At 43.4% G+C, this 18,688-nt stretch overlaps 1 protein-coding gene across 1 annotated transcript in view; it reads left to right on the top strand.

Moving 5' to 3' along the window:
- CBLN4 (cerebellin 4 precursor) overlaps positions 1-18,688 on the top strand; it is a 34,903-nt gene that overhangs the window by 4,800 nt on the left and 11,415 nt on the right. The window lies entirely within an intron of this gene.

The raw sequence follows: 18,688 nt of genomic DNA, 5'->3' as shown, positions 1-18,688 counted from the left end.
TATTATTAATAATAACATCCAAATATATTGGGGCAGTGGTTCCCAAACTTTCTTGATTCATAGCGACCTAGAGTATCAGCATTTTTTTTATGGTGGTGGGGGTTGGGTACTCGTGATCCCGGTGGGGGATGCCAGCGCTCGTGATCCCGGCATCCCAACTTTGGAATCCGGACAGGGTTAGGATACCACACTTGTTGATCAGTATACTAGCCCTTCCCCTCTCCCTACCCCTCCCTTCCTGGTGGCTAAACCTACTGTAACTTCCTCCTATTGCCTAAATCTAACCTACCCTTCTCCGCACCCTAAACCTAACCCTCCCTCCTTAGTGCCTAATGCTATCCCTCCACCTAGTGCCTAACCCTAACCCTGCTGTTTGATTTAAACAACTTGTCTAAATAACAGCTTTCCTAATTTTTCCGTTGTTTGGGAGCAAATGACAATCGGGTTTGGGAGCAAATGGCCGATTGTCATTTGCTCCCATGCTTTACCGGATTTTCATTCCAACCGACCAATTAGTTGGATGGTTGGATGAAAGTTGGTCTGGTGTATCGCCAGCTTAACATGAGGTTTTTTGGTCTGCATGAAAAGGCAAGAGACCACCAGAGTTGTATAAATCTGAGAGCAGCTCCCCACAGTGCCTCTAGTGTTAGTGCATGTGTTACAGATCATGAAACATGCTCTGACAAGTAAAATAAAGGGCATTAAATCCGCTTATATCATGAAACACACACACTTTCTGGGCCCTTTGTAATTGGTACCAAATTGACCAAAGTTATAATCTTTGGGCAACTTTGCTACGTTGGAAAAGCGTTTTATTTTTTTTACGGCAAAACCAACCTGGACCATTACATTTAGCCCTCTGCCACTCATTTGCATTCATTCTTTATTATTGGCCACATATTTAGCATTTTTAGGTATTATCCTTTTAAAACTTTACACATTTAAAAAAAATATTTGGAATTAAATGAATTGTGTGAAAGAAGTTGAAAGAAGAAATACGTAATTGATATTATTTATATGTTTTGTCTATGTCTCTTTGCATATTACTTAAAAAGTCTAAATAAATTTACTTGCCTATAATAAAACCAAAAATATGTCCTGTAGTAAAATATATAAGCTTTTCTTGTGTAGAATAAGAATTAGTTTTGTTATGGATGAAACTGATGCAAAGCAAAACTGTCGAGAATGATTGGCACATCCAATGCTCAAAAAAAAGTAAGAACCATAAAGAAAGAAAAAAAAATGTATGCATACATAATATTGAAGTCTCTGACTGAATGAAATGCATAGTGCCTTTTCATGCAGAACCCACTCAAAATCAGTGGCCTTGACATCAACGCAATGTTTTGTGCGAAAGAAGAAATTGCTATTGAAATAATATTCTATGAGAATGTCTGCAGTGCTCTATAGAGACTCATCCCGGGTGCTGAGCAGTTATTGACAATTGTCATTCAGTTAAACTCTGGGGGTCATTTATGTAAATTACAGCACCAGAGCAGACATGTCTTTGTACAAATGTGCCCATTGTGCACTCTCCTATTCTGTGTTCTTGAAAAACATCCCTGCATTTTGTATAACCATGTGCTGGAATGTAAGGATATTGTAGGAATAATTCAGTGTTAATATGTCACCTCAAAGTCCTACTTTAACATAGTTACCTTTTTATGTACAAAAAGTGCTTTAACATGTTACAAGAGTAAGGGGAATTCTATATATCTACAAATGGAGCAAGGGGCTCTTGAGATGTCTAAGCAAGTGTAAGCATAAGTCTGGTGTTCTTCTCATTATTGTAATCAGTGTGCCTGACCTTTACTACTGTAGCTGAAAAAGAAATGTTTTCTAAAGTTGTATGTACGCTAATAGCTAGCCGGGCCGCACTTGCATGAACCTGTCCTTACTGAACGTCCCATCCCTCCCTCATTCCACCTCTCAGGCTGTAATTCGGAATGTGCTTGACTTATTTCCAGTAGGGATACACTATGCAAACCGGCATATATTCAACTCTGAATCAGCCCAATAGTACCTATTTATCTTTCTGTAAAGTTGGTTACATGCATGCTAATTCAATTGGGCCAAATTGCTGTCTTCCAGCTATTTAGATCACAAGTGAATGGATCACAGAAGTCGCTAAGTAGTGTGGATTATAACATAGCCTACATCTGTGCAGAATGTCCATCCAGACTGCCCAAGTCTGATGTAACTGGTCATTGTGGCTCTTATAAATCAGTATTGAGCCAGTTTGTTTGAAAATCAAATGAGATGACCAGATTTACCTACAGTATATTTTGCTGATATTCAGAATGTAGACAGCATAATGTTGACATGTTCTGAATGTTGACATGTACAGCATGTCGATATTCACAATGTAAACACTGACATTATCTACACCAGAATGCCAATATTGTGAATGTTGACAGTTGCTATGTTCGACAATGCAAATTTGCAATGTCGACATTCTATGTTACAATTATGCGGTCAACATTCTGAATGTCGAGTTTCTGACTGCATATCTACCTATGTGTAGGAGTAATACTCTCATGGAGTAATTGGCTTGCTCTCAGCTCACATTACCATGTAGAAGTTTAATTCTTACTGCTTTCACTGTACCACTGAGGTCTGCAGATGCAAAGCAAAATTTAGTGGAGATTGTGGGCTGATGGGAACAATACCAGTTTGTGTAGGATAAACTGTGTAAATGCACTCTGGTCTTTGCATTCAGGCAGATTTGCTTGAATATGGCATTTACATCTGCATGCATAAGAAGAGGTGGGACAGGAGAAGGAAGGAGAAGTGTAATGTTGATTGACTACAGTAAAGGCCAAGTTAACGCAGTTGCAGACATATGCAGCCGCATATGAAAGCACACACAGACACATTTGAAAGATGTACTATTTGCGGGTGGTTAAGGGAAAGAGCAAATACACAATAAGGATGATTGTAACCAGCACTTGCAAACTGCTTGTGATTGACTGACTGTTGATGGAAACTTTCTTCATTTCTCGTGCATATATAAGGCTCTGTAGAGGGTATGCTAGCATAAATATGGGCATATTTATCACATACCACATCGAAGATGTGGATAAGATGTGATAAACTCACCCAAATTTGCAATGCAATACGTTAATACATTGCAAGAATGTATCAAATATCGCATGCACGGACAGAGCTTGCAAGGAAGCTCTGTCTCTGCGAATCTCCCTCCCCCCAACAGACTTTTGAGGATATTTTTTCAGAAAAAATACTCTGATACTGTGACTGCGCATGTGTCGTCAGCTACATCCGCTCCTCCCTGCACCGCAAAGCTAACACCTGCACCCAGGACCCGGTTATCACTGAACTGGTGAACTCCTCGGTGACCCTCGGTGACCCTCGTCATTTGATCACTGGGCTCCTGTTCTGTGTGATCTGCTCTGTGCAGTGAGTTGCAGGCTAGGACACAGGGGCGTATTTATAATGGTTGCAGGGTGTGCGGGGCACACAGCCCTCTGGGACCACGGGGGCCCACACCACACACCCTGCATTCCACCTCTGGAGTCCCGCGTCAGCGCCAATATCAGCACTGTCAAAACCACCTGGAAAATGGCCACCACGGCCATTTTTCCAGTGTTTTGCGAATGCACTGAATACTCTAGTGCCCAGAGTCTACAGGTGTGGCACAGCCGGCCACCGGAGAGAGAAGATGGGTCCCCAGACAGAGACTGCACATGGGCCCCCTCCTCTCTAGAAATGCTCCTGCTTGGACTTCACAGCATCTCAGTTCACTTTAAACGTCAGATGACAGATGACCGGGGGTTACAGAAGGAGCAAAGCGATCAGATGACAGTTGAGCTCACCAGATCACCAATAACCAGGCCCTGGGTGCTTGTAAGTGTTATTTTCTTAATATAATTCTTTATTTTGAATGGTCAATCAAAATTACAGAAAAAAGATAGTATTGTGGTATTTGGAAAAGAATGACACAGAAAATATAAAGAGAATACCACAGTGCCACCAGGTCAAATCTTGAAGTAAACATTTACCGAAAAAATTAGCAATAATGTAGATTAAACATAAACAGGTGAAAGTTTTTAAATTTTCTAATAGAGAAATGTATATTTAACAGTAATAACAAAGTAAACTGGAATGGGGGTAAGAAAGGAGAATATAGGAAAAAAGGTGGGAGGGGGATGTGGACCACGAGATAGGGCTATGTAAGTAACCTCTGACTAAGGATCAGGATCAGGAATAAAGGAGAAAATTAAATAAAAAAAGAAAACGGAGCAGGTTAAAATAAACAATGTTCATCACCCATGGGTCGTCTTGGAGTGACAGAGCATAGCTAGAGAGGGAGAAGAGAGTCTGCTCTCTGCAATGAGCCAGGGAGCCCAAACTTGGGTGAAAACATGGCCCCTGTTGTGCAGGTAATAAGTTATCTCCTCCATAGCCACCACTTGCCATATCTGGTGTTTAAGTGCAGTGAGAGACCAAAGGGAAGTGTTCTTCCAATTCAAGGCTATCAAAGATTTAGCTGATGCCAGTATGTGTGCGGCCAGTTTTTTTGAAAATTTGCTTAGGGGAGGACAGGCCCCATAGTGGGAACAGGTCGAGGAGATTAACATAGGCTGACTCAATATCAAGCCAAGAGGTGGAGCCAGGAGGAGCGTAAGAGGCAACAATTTGAGAGAAATGGTAGGCCAGGTAATACAGTTTGATGTCAGGGAGACCTTTACATCAGTCTCTTCAGGACATTGGCAGAAATACATGGAGGTCTATGGATCCTTATGAAGCGGATAAGAGCTTTCTGGATATTTCTAAGGACAAAGGTGGGGAAAGCTTTAGGGAGGGTTTGGAAAAGGTAAAGCTATTTGTAAATAGCATTCATTAAGGCAGCTACAAAATAATAAGACGGTTCCAGGAGGTCAGATTAGTCTGCATATTGGAGAAAAGAGGCGGGAAGTTATCGTGAAAAACGAAGTTGTAGGAGGAGGTGAGGTAGATCCCAAAGTATTTGCTCTATCTGGTTTGCCATTTGAAGCTAAAATAAAATTTAAGGACTTCAGCTTCTCGGGGGGAAACATGGAGCAGCATGACCCATTGTTTTTATTAATTAATTTTATACCCAGAGACAGTGCTATAGGACTGAAACACAGTGAAAAGATTGGGAAGGGAGAGTGCCGGATGGGTCAGAGAAATAAGGATATTGTCTGCAAAAAGAGAAATCTTAGAGACAGTAGAAACCACATGCAAACCCTGGATGTCGGGATTAGCTCCAACATGAGAAGCGAGTGGTTCATCCACAAGTGCAAATATCAGGGACGATAGGGTGCAGTCCTGTCTTGTGCCATTGCTGATTGTGACAGACTCAAACTGTACCATCAATTACGATCTTAACAGAAGGAGTAGTGTACAATGCCTGGTTGTCAGTAAGGAAGTCAGCAGTGAAGCCAAATGCTTCAAGTGCAGCTTTCATGAATCCCCAGAAGATCCTATCAAAGCATTCAAGCATTAAGCATTCAAATATAGTATAATAGTAGGGGAGTTTGTAATATGAATAAAACCGACAGCATGTCTAGTGTTATCCCTTGAATGGAGTCTACCATAATGAGAAAGCAGATAAGTCTGTAGCTAGCGCAGTGCAGGATTACTACAATTCCGGCTTACAACATTTCAGAAGGGAAGGGGCACCCTGAAGAACACTGTTAAAAAGCGAGTGCAGGTGGGGTACAAGCAGACCTGAGAATTTCTTATAGTATGCGACCATGAGCCCATTGGGGCCAGGGGATTTGCTGTTTTTTGGTCTTTGATGGCAAATGCTATTTTTTCAATAGAGTACTCAGCATTAAGCCGTGTGAGAGCGATGCGGGAAAGTGCAGAAAGTTTGGATTTGGAAAGGAAATCAGAAACCAATTTAGAATTGGCCTGTATCAGTGGTGTGGAGGAGGGAATCGGCAGGTTATAGAGATCAGTGTAATATTCTTGAAATGCAGTTCTGTTAGCCACTGGATCAAGGAACAATTGGTTATGAGTACCACCAATCGAGATAATAGCTGAACGAAGACGTGACACTAGAATTTAATTTGCTTTAGAAAGTTTGCCAAAGCCATTTAAGTAATTTGGCCACACGTTTAGTGAGGAGGAGGTCAAGTTAAGATTTAATTTCATGGAGATCAAACAGAATAACAGAAAACCGTCTTATGGGACATATGAAGAGTGAATCTGGAGATATTTGTGTAATTGTTCAGTTCAAAGTACTCCACCAGCCAAGATTTAAGATGGGAAACCACATCTGTGTCATGGAGCAGAGAGTCGTTAAGGTGCCATGTCATGGGGCGGGGATGGGTTAGCAAACCCGAAAGATCAATGGATATAGGGCCGTGATCGGGCCATGTTAGTGGGTGAATGATTCAACATGGATCGCAGTTGCAACCGCATACACAGATCGGCCGAATTTTCCGTACTGTGCATATGCATTCACTGCACTGCGCATGCACGGTGATCACAGACAAGAATCCATTGCAGAGTGAGTAGCAGGTCATGAGCAAATTTGGGGGTGGTGACAGGGGAGTGATCAGAGAAACGCAGGCGTGCCTGTACATTTGAATGCCGTTTTCTGGGCGTGCATAAATTAGCCACTGCGATTGCCTATGAAGCTTGAGTACTCACTGCGTGCGACAGAACGTGCAATTTCTGAGACAGGTCACACCTGCTGTAATTGTACATGAGGGGCCGATGTTCTCCGATGTTACCGATGTATACGCAGGACAGTGAGGTATTATGGTGAGAAAGCAGTAGTGGGCGTCTCTATTCTGGCTGAGCTGTGGCATACATTAGCATATTTTCGCAACTTCATTGCGTGCGATTATGCAGCTGCGATTGCAGTTGCAATCCATGCTGAATCAGGCCCTTAGAGCAAATTCATAGCTGAGCAGGACCATATCGATACAAGAGTATGAGTTATGAGGTTGGTAGTAGTACGTATTTTCACAGGTGGATGGCTCCTTCACTCTCCAAAGGGTATATTTACTAAAGTGGAGGTTTTTAGAAGTGGAGATGTTGCCCATAGCAACCAATCAGGTCCTACTTCACATGTATCTAGAACTTGCTAAGAGATAATAGCTAGAATCTGATTGGTTGCTATGGGCAACATCTCCACTTCTAAGAACCTGCACTTTAGTAATTATGCCCCCAAAAGTCATAAAGAAGCTGGGATTTCATGAGACTGAGGAGAGACCTAGTGTGTTGGAGAAGGAGCTGTGGCCACAGGGGTAGATCGGTCTAAATTGTTGTTATGGACAGTATTGAAGTATCTAGTGACAATTGGCTTCCCTTGTTGCATTCAGGTAAAAGATAATCTAATTTGGCAAAGAACCAGTGTTGACGCTAGTTAGGGGCATAAATATTGGCCAGGGTGCATAATTTGTTATTGAGCTTACCCATTAGGATAAGCTAGTGCCCTTCTTTGTCCACAAGGGAGTCTATGAGTTTAAAATTGAGATGGCGGGTGAACAGGGTCATGACCCCATGTTTTCTGAGGGCTATTAAGCCCTTTTACATTAAAGGATAGTACCCGGAGACCCATGAGTAGTGAAGTGAGAGGAGGATGTAGAAAAGAATAGGGAGAGTTTAGGAGGGAGGCATGATAAGTGAACCAGAAGCAGGGAGGCAAGTTAAATAGATGTTAGCAAAATTGTATCATGGTCAGCAGGAATGGGAAAGGGAGTTGAGTGAAGGACCACAAGGGAGAGAGGGCTAAGGTGGTCCCTTGGAAAAGTAGGCCAGGACTAATAGCACTGACAGTGGGGATGGATATGATGTGCCCAAGAGCCACATAGGTCAGCTAAGGGGCTAAAAGCCGCAGGGGGCATGGCAAAACATCATAGGGATGCATTGTAGTGGAGGGGTAGGGTGGGTCCTTCTTGGGGAATCCGAGGAAATAGACTGGAAGTGGAAGAAATAATAATGAGCAATAGGAGCAACCAAATGGATAGGGCTGGGGGGTAGGGGGGCAGGAAGGAACATGAGATATAAGAGAGGCAGGGGGTCAGGGAAAAAGAGGGTGGGTATATAAGATGTGAATGAGGGCATGGTAGAGTAATTGGGTAAGTACATTCTAACTAGAGATGAGTTGGTTCAGTTCTCAGAGAACCAAAGCCACCTGAACTTATCACATCCGAGTCAGATCCGAGCTGGGACTCGGATCTCCTCGCCATTTCCAGATGCCAAAATGAGGAAAAACGTCATTATCTGATGTTGGATTCTTGGGGTTGTGGATTCAGGTGCCAATTTCAAAGTCCCATTGAAATCAAAGGGCTTACCGCTGACTGGCTGAGAGAGCTGTCTCTAACGGCTCTCACAGCTCCCAGCCAATCAGCGGTCAACCCATTGGTTTTCAATGGGCTGACCACTGATTGGCTGAGACAGCATCTCCCACGGCTCTCAGTAAATAAATCCCTGTATTCTCATCAATCGAGAGGCTAATGCTGCACTGACACAAGCCAGGCATGACAGGCACTGAGAGAGCACTGTGTACACTGCAGCGCTCAGACTCTCATCATCCTCACAAACACCACTCATTTACCATTGGGGGACCCTCCTGCCTGCAGTCAAATTAAGTGCACTATTGGTGTATCCAACCCACACTGTATCCACTATCCGACCTGAACTGTATCCAACCCGTACTGTAACTTGCACTGTATACGACTCACATTGGATTCAAACCGCACTCTATCCGACCCACACTGTATTCGACCTGCACTGTAACCCACACTGTATCCAACCTGCACTGTATTTGACCTGCACTATATGTGACCCGTACTGTATCCAACCTGCACTGTATGCAAACCGCACTTTAACCTGCACTGTATCTGACCTACACCATAACCAACCTGCACTGTAACCAGCACTGTATCCAATCAGCACTGTATCCAGCCAGCACTTCAACCTGCACTGTATCCAACCTCCAATGTATCCAACCTACACTGTATCTGACCCGCAGTGTAACCAGCACTGTATCCAACCCACACTGTAAGCTGCACTGTATCCTACCTGCACTGTATCTGCTCACTGTATCCGAACCGCACTGTATGTCCCGAACTGTAACCCTTTCAATATTTAATTTGTGCCCCAAAGTATTCCGCACTGTACCCCATAGGTACAGGAGACTGTTTTTATGGTTGTTTAGTATCTACTACTACTTTTGAGCAATGATATTCCACAGATGATTCTTAGTAAATTTCTGTGTTGGATAGTTTTCTATTGAAAAGTACTTGTGAGTCGTTTTGATTGGTTATTGTTAATACATTACTAATTTGCAAAACATTTTTAAACAGAAATAACTGCCTTATGTTTGTGCTGCTGCTCTGTCGCTTAGTGTAGCCAGCCAGCCTTTGGCCTATGTTGGTGAACAATATTGTGAGCTGTGAGGTGGCCAAAATTAACTGGAAATTACTGGAAATTAATGTTATTGAGGTTAATAATACTATAGGAGCAATATAGGCCCAAATTATGTGATTTTAGCTGTTTCTATAATTTTTGGAGAAAAAGTACAGATCCAAAACCCGTGAGGTTAGTTTTGGCAAGACCAAAACATGATGACGAATTAGAATCAAAACCAAAACAGGGGGTCAGTACACATCTCTAATTCTATCATTATAGCAGGTACACAAGTGAAATATGCATAAAACATGTCACAAACACATTAGGAGTAAGTTAAACTAAACATTGTAACAGGATGCTCACATGTGTCATCCACCACATGTTGAGCCAAGAACATGGCAGGGAGCACAAAATGATCAGACGGGTGCCAAAAGGACAGCCTGGGCAATCGAACAGCGGGTTATTGTGAGCCATAGAGCAGTCTAAAGTAAAGACTAACAAATAAACTAAAAAATGTTGGGTCTATAGAAGCAATATAATAGTAGTAAGTTAAAGCAAACATATGGAGATTGCAATATGGAATAAAGGATGGAGGGCCTGAAGGTGGCCTATCAACAGAGTGGGACAACTTCTATTGATTGGTAAACAAAAATAAAAACCTGTTGCAGAAAGTCAAGATGATCCTTGAATGATCATCTGGTCAGATCTGGGGAGTTGACCTGGTGGGTTTTATATCATCTTTGGGGGAGGGGAGTGCAGCAGGGTCAGCATCTCCAGTAGTGATACTCAGTTTGGAGAGTAGGGCCATGAACATTTTCCCTTTGTGCCATACCAGGATATGGAAGGGGAATCCCCACTGGTACTTAATGTTTCTCTGGTAAAGTAAAGTGGTAAGTAGAGTTCATGATGGGTCAGTTCAACCTTCTCAGGGATTCCATGGATCCTTAGGTTGTTCCTCCGAGCCCTGTTATCTTGATCCTTTTGGGCATATTGTAGTTGAGCAATATCTTGATGCATCTGATGAAAGTCAGATTCAATGGATTGTTGAGAAGACAGCACATCCTCTACTCGGCGATCAAGCTAGTCAGCTCTTCTTCCAATATCCGTGATATCAGATTTCAGGGAGTGGAGGGCCTGGACCGAGGCTTTGACATCCTTTAGCTCCTTTAGGAGGGAGAGAAAATCTCTTCGAGAAATAGGTGAAAGGTCGTCATCCTCAGAGTCTGAATGTTCCCAGGAAGAGTCAGGTTTTTCATTACTAGATTTGGCTGGGGTTTTCTGTCTGGAGAGATATAGGAGGAGGTCACCTCCTAAGGATTTCTTCACCCTATGCAACTTAGGGGAAAGACCAGGAAATTGGAAGCAGAAAATGGAGGGATGGGGTGACAATTGATCTACAAATGATCTCAGGGCCAAGAAGAGCGGGGGACATGATTAAAGTGGATTCATCTGGCTAAGGGAGCCAAGAGGTCACCAGGTAACTAGAATGGTGGGGAGATGTATCAGAAACAACTTCTATTGTGGAGAGGAGCACATGCAGTGAAAATAGAGGGTGGGGTGAAAATCTAATAAAATAAGACCCTGGGGATCAGGTTACAGTAATGGATACAGCAGGAGAGGGCTCTCCTATCACTACACTCAAATATAAATTGTGCACCAGAGGATTCCACAGGTGCAAGGTCAGGGGAGAGCAGGGCTGACAGGGAGTCATAGAGATTCACTACAGAGGTGTGTGGAGGGATTGGAGTTGGCAACAGTCAATGGGCTTATTCTAGCACCCAGCAGCACTGCAGGAGGGAGCTCATAGGGGAGCTATGTAGCACCACAACAGTGTTGTTATCTGGGCTCAGAGAGAGAGGTCCAGTGGAGGAGCTCTGTGGGATGGAAGTGAGCCAGGAGGCCAGCAAACAGTGGCATCCAGCGTGGAGCCAAGATGGCAGGCACTCTCCCGGGACTCAGGTAAGGTAGTCAGAGAAGAGAGCCATGGCATTGGTAAGGTGAGGAGAGTGGAGCTCGGAGTCAGCACCAGCACAGCCAGGGGAGAAGCAGGTTGGTCCAGGTCCAGCCGTGATTACACATGTGGGCAAGTGCAGTGGCACCATCCGTTAAGTATAATTTTTTTAATTTCTGTTATAAATGTTGTTTTTCTTTGTCTCCAGCCTGTAGTCTAACAGATACACAGGGGCTCTACTTTCCCTAACAGCAGGCAAGCGTGTCCCCCCCCTGGTATTTTTTACAGTTTATTTTAGTAAATCTGAAACAGATTGCATTTCCCATTACATGTATGGGACATGTGATCTGCTTACTAAAAGAATGCAAATTTAAGGGCTTGCAGGAGTTTTTTTTACGAATGTTCATCTCCCAATTCAATACATCATGATTTTAGATCTATATTATTTTCACAATTGTTTTCTGTATTAAATATAAACTTGGTGATCACGTATCAATCTGAAAGATTGATTCGGAACGCCTCCCTATTCCTCGCCTGTAGCAGCCACACAGCATTGTCAGGAAGGTCCCATCGAGGCTGTTGTTGTTACTGAGCAGAAGGAAAGGCCATGCACAAACAGGCAGGGTAGATAGAGAGGGGATAATTGTAGGCTAACAACCCCCTGTCTGCTCTCCTTGCTGTAACTCAGTCAGGGGCATATTAACACCTGAGAGGGCCAGTGTGCAGAAGTCCCCCTCCTCTGAGCATTGCCCCTCCCCAAACCTTGCATCTTACCTTGTGACAGCAAGCAGGTTCCTCTCCCTCTGCAGTGCCATTTTCCCAGCGATATTCCAGAAGATGGTGCATGCGCACAAGTGAGCAAAGGCATTGGCACAGTGCCAGCATTTTGCTTTCACTGCGCAGCATCATCTTCCCAGAGATGTCACTAGGAAGATGGCACCATGGAGGAGGGACCTGCTTGCCAGTACAAGGTAAGTATTCTATGGTTGCAGGGTATGCAGTGTGGGGGCCCCCTGGACCTAGGGACCCATGTGTACCACTCACCCTGCATCCATTATAAATATGCCTATTTACTTAGTGATGGCAGCTGCTGCAACACCGGCTGCCATGATGGCAGCCCTCTACCCCCTCTGTCACACGGGTCACATGTCCAACCTCTCTCACCTCTCCCCTCCCCCCCCAGCGGTGCCCCTATTAAATGTATGTAGATATTGTACAGATGAGGTGCACATATTAGTTGTGCATAGGTGGAATGCAGATGTGTTGCATAGATTAGGTGTACAGATGTGGGGGGAAATTTATCAAAGTTCAATTTTGCATTTGATTTTAGGATCAATTTAGTTCATCTGAAATCGAATCAAATCAAATCAAGATATCACTGTCAAAATCCCACATTTAGAAAACTCACTTTTGTAAGCCTTTTCTAAATCAAATTCGATGTGGTTCGATTTTGATTAGTGATTTCTTTTTCAGTTTTGGATGCCAAAAAGTAAAATATAATGGAACTCAAAACTGAAAAGAAAACCAAACACAAAATCCCCAAAATAATAGACCTGTCCTATAAGCCCAGACCTAGGGTGCCCTGATTGGGGGGTCACTACCTTCCCTGGCCTAGGCTGACTAGAGGTCAGGTTATAATGTTTTGGCTGGGGACCTGGTGAAAGGGTACCCTGGCTGTGGCATTATGGCCCTCATTCAGAGTCGATCGCAAGAAGGGATCGCTCACTCTGAATGAGGGCGGGCACTTCTTGTTTTGAAGTGCTGCCTCCAGGTCGCAAGCTAAGCTGTAGTTTACCACCCACAGCTTAGCTTGCAATCAGGGTGATGGTTGTGATGATCGTCACCATCGCGACCATCGGGGCTTACGACCAGACCCTAAGGTTGGTTCTGGGCACTCGTAAGCCCCAGGAACTTCCTGCTCTGTTTGAGCAGGAAGTTCCCCACTGACATAATCAATGATGTCAGTGGGGCCACCCCCAAACGGCAAGCGTTCCGACTGGAATGCCTCCATTTTGCCGGGCACTCCCCCGGCCCGCCCAGCAAATGGGGCGAGCTGTCACTCAACATTGACAGCTCGCCCCGTCTGCTACGAGACCCCTAGCGACGGAGCGCCCGTCGCTAGCCGGGTCTCGTGCATGCCCACAACGGAGCCGGCTCTTTCGTGCGCATGCTTCGTGGGGACCATCGACCTGGTTGCGAGCGCATCGGCGCTTGCGACCGGGTCTGAATGAGACCCTATATCCCCACTAGAAAGAGTCCATTGCTGGTTTTGGAAAATACCGGTGAACCCTACTCATTTTGCCCCCCCCCCTGTATTTCCATACCAGGACTGGCTCATTGAGCCTGATGCTGGTTGATGAAACTACGGGGGAACACTATGTCTTTTTTCCCCCATATTTTCACATCAAGGACAGGCTAAGAAAAGCCCAGTGCTCGTTGTGCATATAGGGGCGGACCCCATGTTATTTTTTATTTTATTTTACACTTTTAATAGGTTTTTCACACAGAAACATGCACGGAGCTCACTTATCTGTGCATGTTTCTGTGTAACTAGCACCTGCTCATGCTTGCATCCTGAATGGCCGCCTCCTTGTCGATTGTTAAGCTGTGGGTTACCACCCACAGCTTAACGACCGACCAGGTTGATGGTCACGATGGTGATCACCATCGCGACCATCAGGGCTTACGACCAGACCCTAAGGTTGGATCTGGGCACTCGTAAGCCCCAGGGAGCTTTCTGCTCTGATGGAGCAGGAAGCTCCCCACTGTCATCACTGATGATGTCAGTGCGGCAGCCCACAAAATGGTAGGCATTCGTAAAGGAATGCCTCTGTTTTGGAAACCACCCCCCCAGCCCACCTACCAAACGGGGGCAGCTGTCGATCAACATCGACAGCCGCCCCTTTGGTAACGAGCTCCGGAGTGACAGAGTTTCACTGTCTCTCCGTGGCTTGCGCACGCGCAGTCGGCCGCTGCGCGTGCGCAGGCCAAACCATCGAGACGGGTTACGAGCACATCGGCGCTCGCAACCGACTCTGAATGAGGTCCTGTGTGCTTGTTTTTGTGTTCCATTTGGTGTTCAATTTCAAATCAAATATTAGTGAATCAGGGGATCCTCGGTTGGTCTATGTAAAAGTACCAATGTTCAGACAATATTTGATTTTGAAGGGGATTCATTTTAAATGGGATTTCAAATTAGATTTTGAATTTAGTAAATCTCTAAAGGTCAAAATCAAATGCAAATCAAATGCAAAATCGACCAAAACACAAAATCTACCAAAAATTTAATTTTGATAAATTCACCCCGTGGAGTGCATATGATGTACACATACAGTATTACGTGTAAAAATGTGGAGTGAAAATGAGGTGCATATATCGGGTGCACAGATTAGGTGTACAGAGGAAGTGCTGATATACAAAGTGCAGATAAGGTGCACAAATTTATTATGCATACTCTATACGGTGTACATATGTGGTAGAGCCAACAGAAAAAACTTTACTTGAGAAAACATTTTTGCTGTTACCCTTCATTTAAAAATCCTATATTTTATTTGTGAATTTGAATTAAAAAATAATACAAGTCCAATTAGCTCTCCACTGTTTTTGTTTCATACAACTCTTTTGTATCTAATATTGGGATTAAGGTATCAAATTACTTGTAAGCATTAAAATAAGTGAATTACATTTCCAAATGTAGTTTTATCATCCCGACAAAAGCATAATTTTTTCCTGTTAGGTTTGTCTATGATTGTTGAAAGTTCAAAATTGTTCTTTTAAGCACAATCAGAAATCATCTTTGACAAAATAATACAGTACTTGTGTTTTATCAATGAACTTGATGAAAGAAGCCATGTTCGCATTGCTAGTGGCAGTGCATGTTGGCCACTGGAAAGGTACAATGGTGAGGAAAAGAGTTGCACCTGCCAGGAATCAGCCAACACAATTATTGGTTGACAGAGCTTCTTTATCTGTCCTGCGTAAATAATGGCAGCTTGGATGGCAGCTTTGATTTTATGGTAGGGAATTGGGCAAACATTATACAGGTTGAGTCTCCCATATCCAAATATTCCGAAATACAGAATTTTTTTTAAGCATGACTGAGATAGTGACATCTTTGCTTTTGATGGTTCAATGTATACATACTTTGTTTAAGGCACAAAATTATTGAAAATATTGTATAAAATTATCTGCAGGATGTGTGTATAAGGTGTATATGAAACATAAAATCATTCTGTGTTTAGATTCTGTCCCATTCCCAAGATATTTCATTATGGTATGCACATATTTTTACGACACCCCCTGCTGCGTTTGCAATCCCAGCACTGTGACCATGGTTGCAGGTTGGGATCACCATCATGAACATTGGTCGTGATGGTGGATGGCATCGGTCCGCCAGCCAGCTAAGTAAGACGCCATTTGTAGATGCAGTCCCTGGCCTTGCCACTCCTGGATTATGGGGCCAAAACATCCCTGTTGCTGTGAATGCTGGCTGTCCCCACCCCCGCATTGCCCCTTAAATGCCCCTGCCTGTCAATTAGGCAGAGTCCTAGAAGGGTCTGTATGCTATCACGCAGGACCCAATCTGCACATTCGCAGAACGGGTTCTGCACACGTGAACCTGCATTCAGCATTTTACATACATGCAATGCTATATTAGGTCCAGAATTCACTACAAAAAGAGAGGGGAAGGAACCACAGTTAAGTTGCAATGACATTCATAAATATTAGGTACAGTACAGTAGATACAAGTACATATGTAGAAGACAAGGTCCTAACAGAACTTCCTAAACTGAAATGGAAAAATCATTGAAGCTTAAATTGTTGCTGGGAACACCATAAACATAATTATTCAACCAGTCACTAGCTACATAAGTTATTCCAGAGGACTAGAAAAGTCCCTCTGCACAAAAATGGAAGCAAGGAAGAGGCAAGTAACTACCGACCAGGGAGCCTTACATCAGTAGTAGGGAAAATAATGGAAACTAGAGATGTGCATGGACCCCTGTGTTTTTATTTTGGTTTTAGATCTGGATTCATCTTCGTGTTTTGGTTTTGTTAAACCACCGTCAAGTGTTTTGGTTTTGGATTCAGATAAAAATCAATAAAAATCTACTAAAAATCAATAAAAATAAATAAAAACAGCTAAAATGTCCAAATCCAAAACCTGAGTTCAGTTCTTAAATCCGAGTTCCGAACCAGCAACAGATCCAAACCAGAACATGGTTCAAACCAGGTCTGAAAAGTGAATCAGAAACATTGACCCTGTTCTGCTCTGAACCCCTAAATTAATGTGTGTTCGGATTTCAGAAATCTGGACCCGCACATCTATAATGGGAACAATATTAAAATAAAGAGTTGTGGAATTTTTCAAATCAGCAATTACGGGATCCCAAACAGCATGGATTTAGTGTGTGTGGGTGGGGGGGGTTAGTGGGGCATCATGTTGACTTTTTTGACTGGGTGATTAAATTAATAGATCAAGGAAGGGGGCATAGATGTAGCTTATCTAGACTTTAGTAAGGATTTTGATATGATCCCGCGTTGCAGACTGCTAAATAAACTGGAAAGTATTAGATTGGATTTGAAGATGGTTGAATGGATGAGAACTTGGCTGCAGGGTAGGAAACAGAGAGTTGTAGTAAATGGAGTGCAGTCACAGGTGGGAAAGGTTACCGGTAAAGTACTTTTTAATATCTTTGTTGGTGACATTACAAATGGTATTGAAGGGAAAGTATGCCTTTTTGCAGATGAGACAACGGTTTGCAACAGGTTAGACACACCAGGAGGAAAAAAACAATTATTGAGGATCTACAGATGTGTCCTCAAACATCTAGCCTTCAGACACCATGTGGTGCAAAATGCATGGTCGCCAGGTTCCATGTGACTCTGCTAGCACTCAGTGGGCAAAATTTTCTAAGCGGCGGGTTCTAAAACCCAGTGGTTTGGTGGCGGTTTGGCGACGTTTTTGCTATCCGCAGATTTACTAAGGCCAAAACCACAGTTTAAACAAATTTTAGAATAGAATAGAAAAGGGCTGTCATTTAGAAACTGCCCCCAAACCACCTCCAAAACCGCCGGGGTTTGGAACCCGCCGCTTAGTAAATTTTGCCCAATGTGTTTTTTGCCCGGAAATGTTTCTTAGTCGCAGTGGTATGTGACTAAGATGCACCAGGAGACTGTGTTGATTAATTTGATATGTGACACTTGTATATCTGTGAGGGTCTGATTCACTACCGATCGCAACTGCGATTGCAGTAGCGATTACGCACGCAGTTCAACTGCAGCAACAATATATGAGGACACATTTGTAGGTAGACTAGGTGAATGGTGAAGAACGTGGCAACTGCAGTTTAATGCCAAAAAATTTAAAATCATGCAGTATTAGGGGCACTATAATGGAAACTACAGATGACTTAAATGCAGGTAAGACATGTAACAAAGTAGTGGGAAAGTCAAGTCAGATGCTTAGTTGCCTAGTGAGAGGTATCAGTAGCAGAACAAGAACTAAATAAATTGTATCTAAATGTATTTTTTGTGCTGAATTCGAATATGCATTCTGATTTTTTCCATTGGGCAGGGTTGCTCTGTGACCTACATCTAAAGTTTTATGAAGTTAAAAAGTTGTAGATGATGATTTTCGGGCATATTTTGCCTTTGGGATGCCATGGTCCAGCTATAGTCAGCCTGCAAACTCCATTTGCCTTGGTACCTCTTTTCCATCATAGAAATCTGCTGATGGAAGCACTTGCCATGCTCATCACTGACAGCCCCTAGATTTTCTGGGAAGAAGTCTAGGTTGGAGTCCAATAAGTGAAGTTTTAAAGACATGTTGTATCCCATAGCTTTGTATGAATTCACTAGATCACTCATAGGAATTGCAAACGGCATATAGTGTGAACCATTTTTCCGGCCAGTGAGAGCCTAACACATGATACACAGAATATATGTGGGGCCCAGTTCTTAGCCAGATCACCAACTTTACACCCAAAGTAAAGTTCATAACACTTTTTTTTACAAGTGGCTTGAAATTTCGTCTCTGAGATTTGAAGGTTACTTTACCACACACATAAAAGAAATTGGATGATTTAAACACTTTCTTGGCATTATTGAAAATATTCTAACAACTAATACAACAATTACTTGTGCTAACAGGCTCCTCTATGGTGAGAGACACCCAAAGGTCACATGACAATGTTCTGAGCCCTGATTGGAGGAGCCCAGCACACATGCTCCTCTGACTCAACCAGGTCAGGGCTACACCAGCAGGTCAGGCTGCATGGAGGAGAAGGAGTAGGAGAAGTAGGTGGAGTGAGCTGTAGGAGGCACCACATAGAGAGGAGAGTGGGTAGGGACTACAGGGGGACTTATTGTTTGTATGCCCAC

Source organism: Taudactylus pleione, unplaced genomic scaffold, assembly GCF_031769625.1.
Source record: "Taudactylus pleione unplaced genomic scaffold, aTauple2 ptg000029l, whole genome shotgun sequence".
NCBI classification, from domain to species: domain Eukaryota; kingdom Metazoa; phylum Chordata; class Amphibia; order Anura; family Myobatrachidae; genus Taudactylus; species Taudactylus pleione.
The sequence above is the reverse complement of the archived record's forward strand: the minus strand, read 5'-3'. Positions and strand labels throughout refer to the sequence as shown.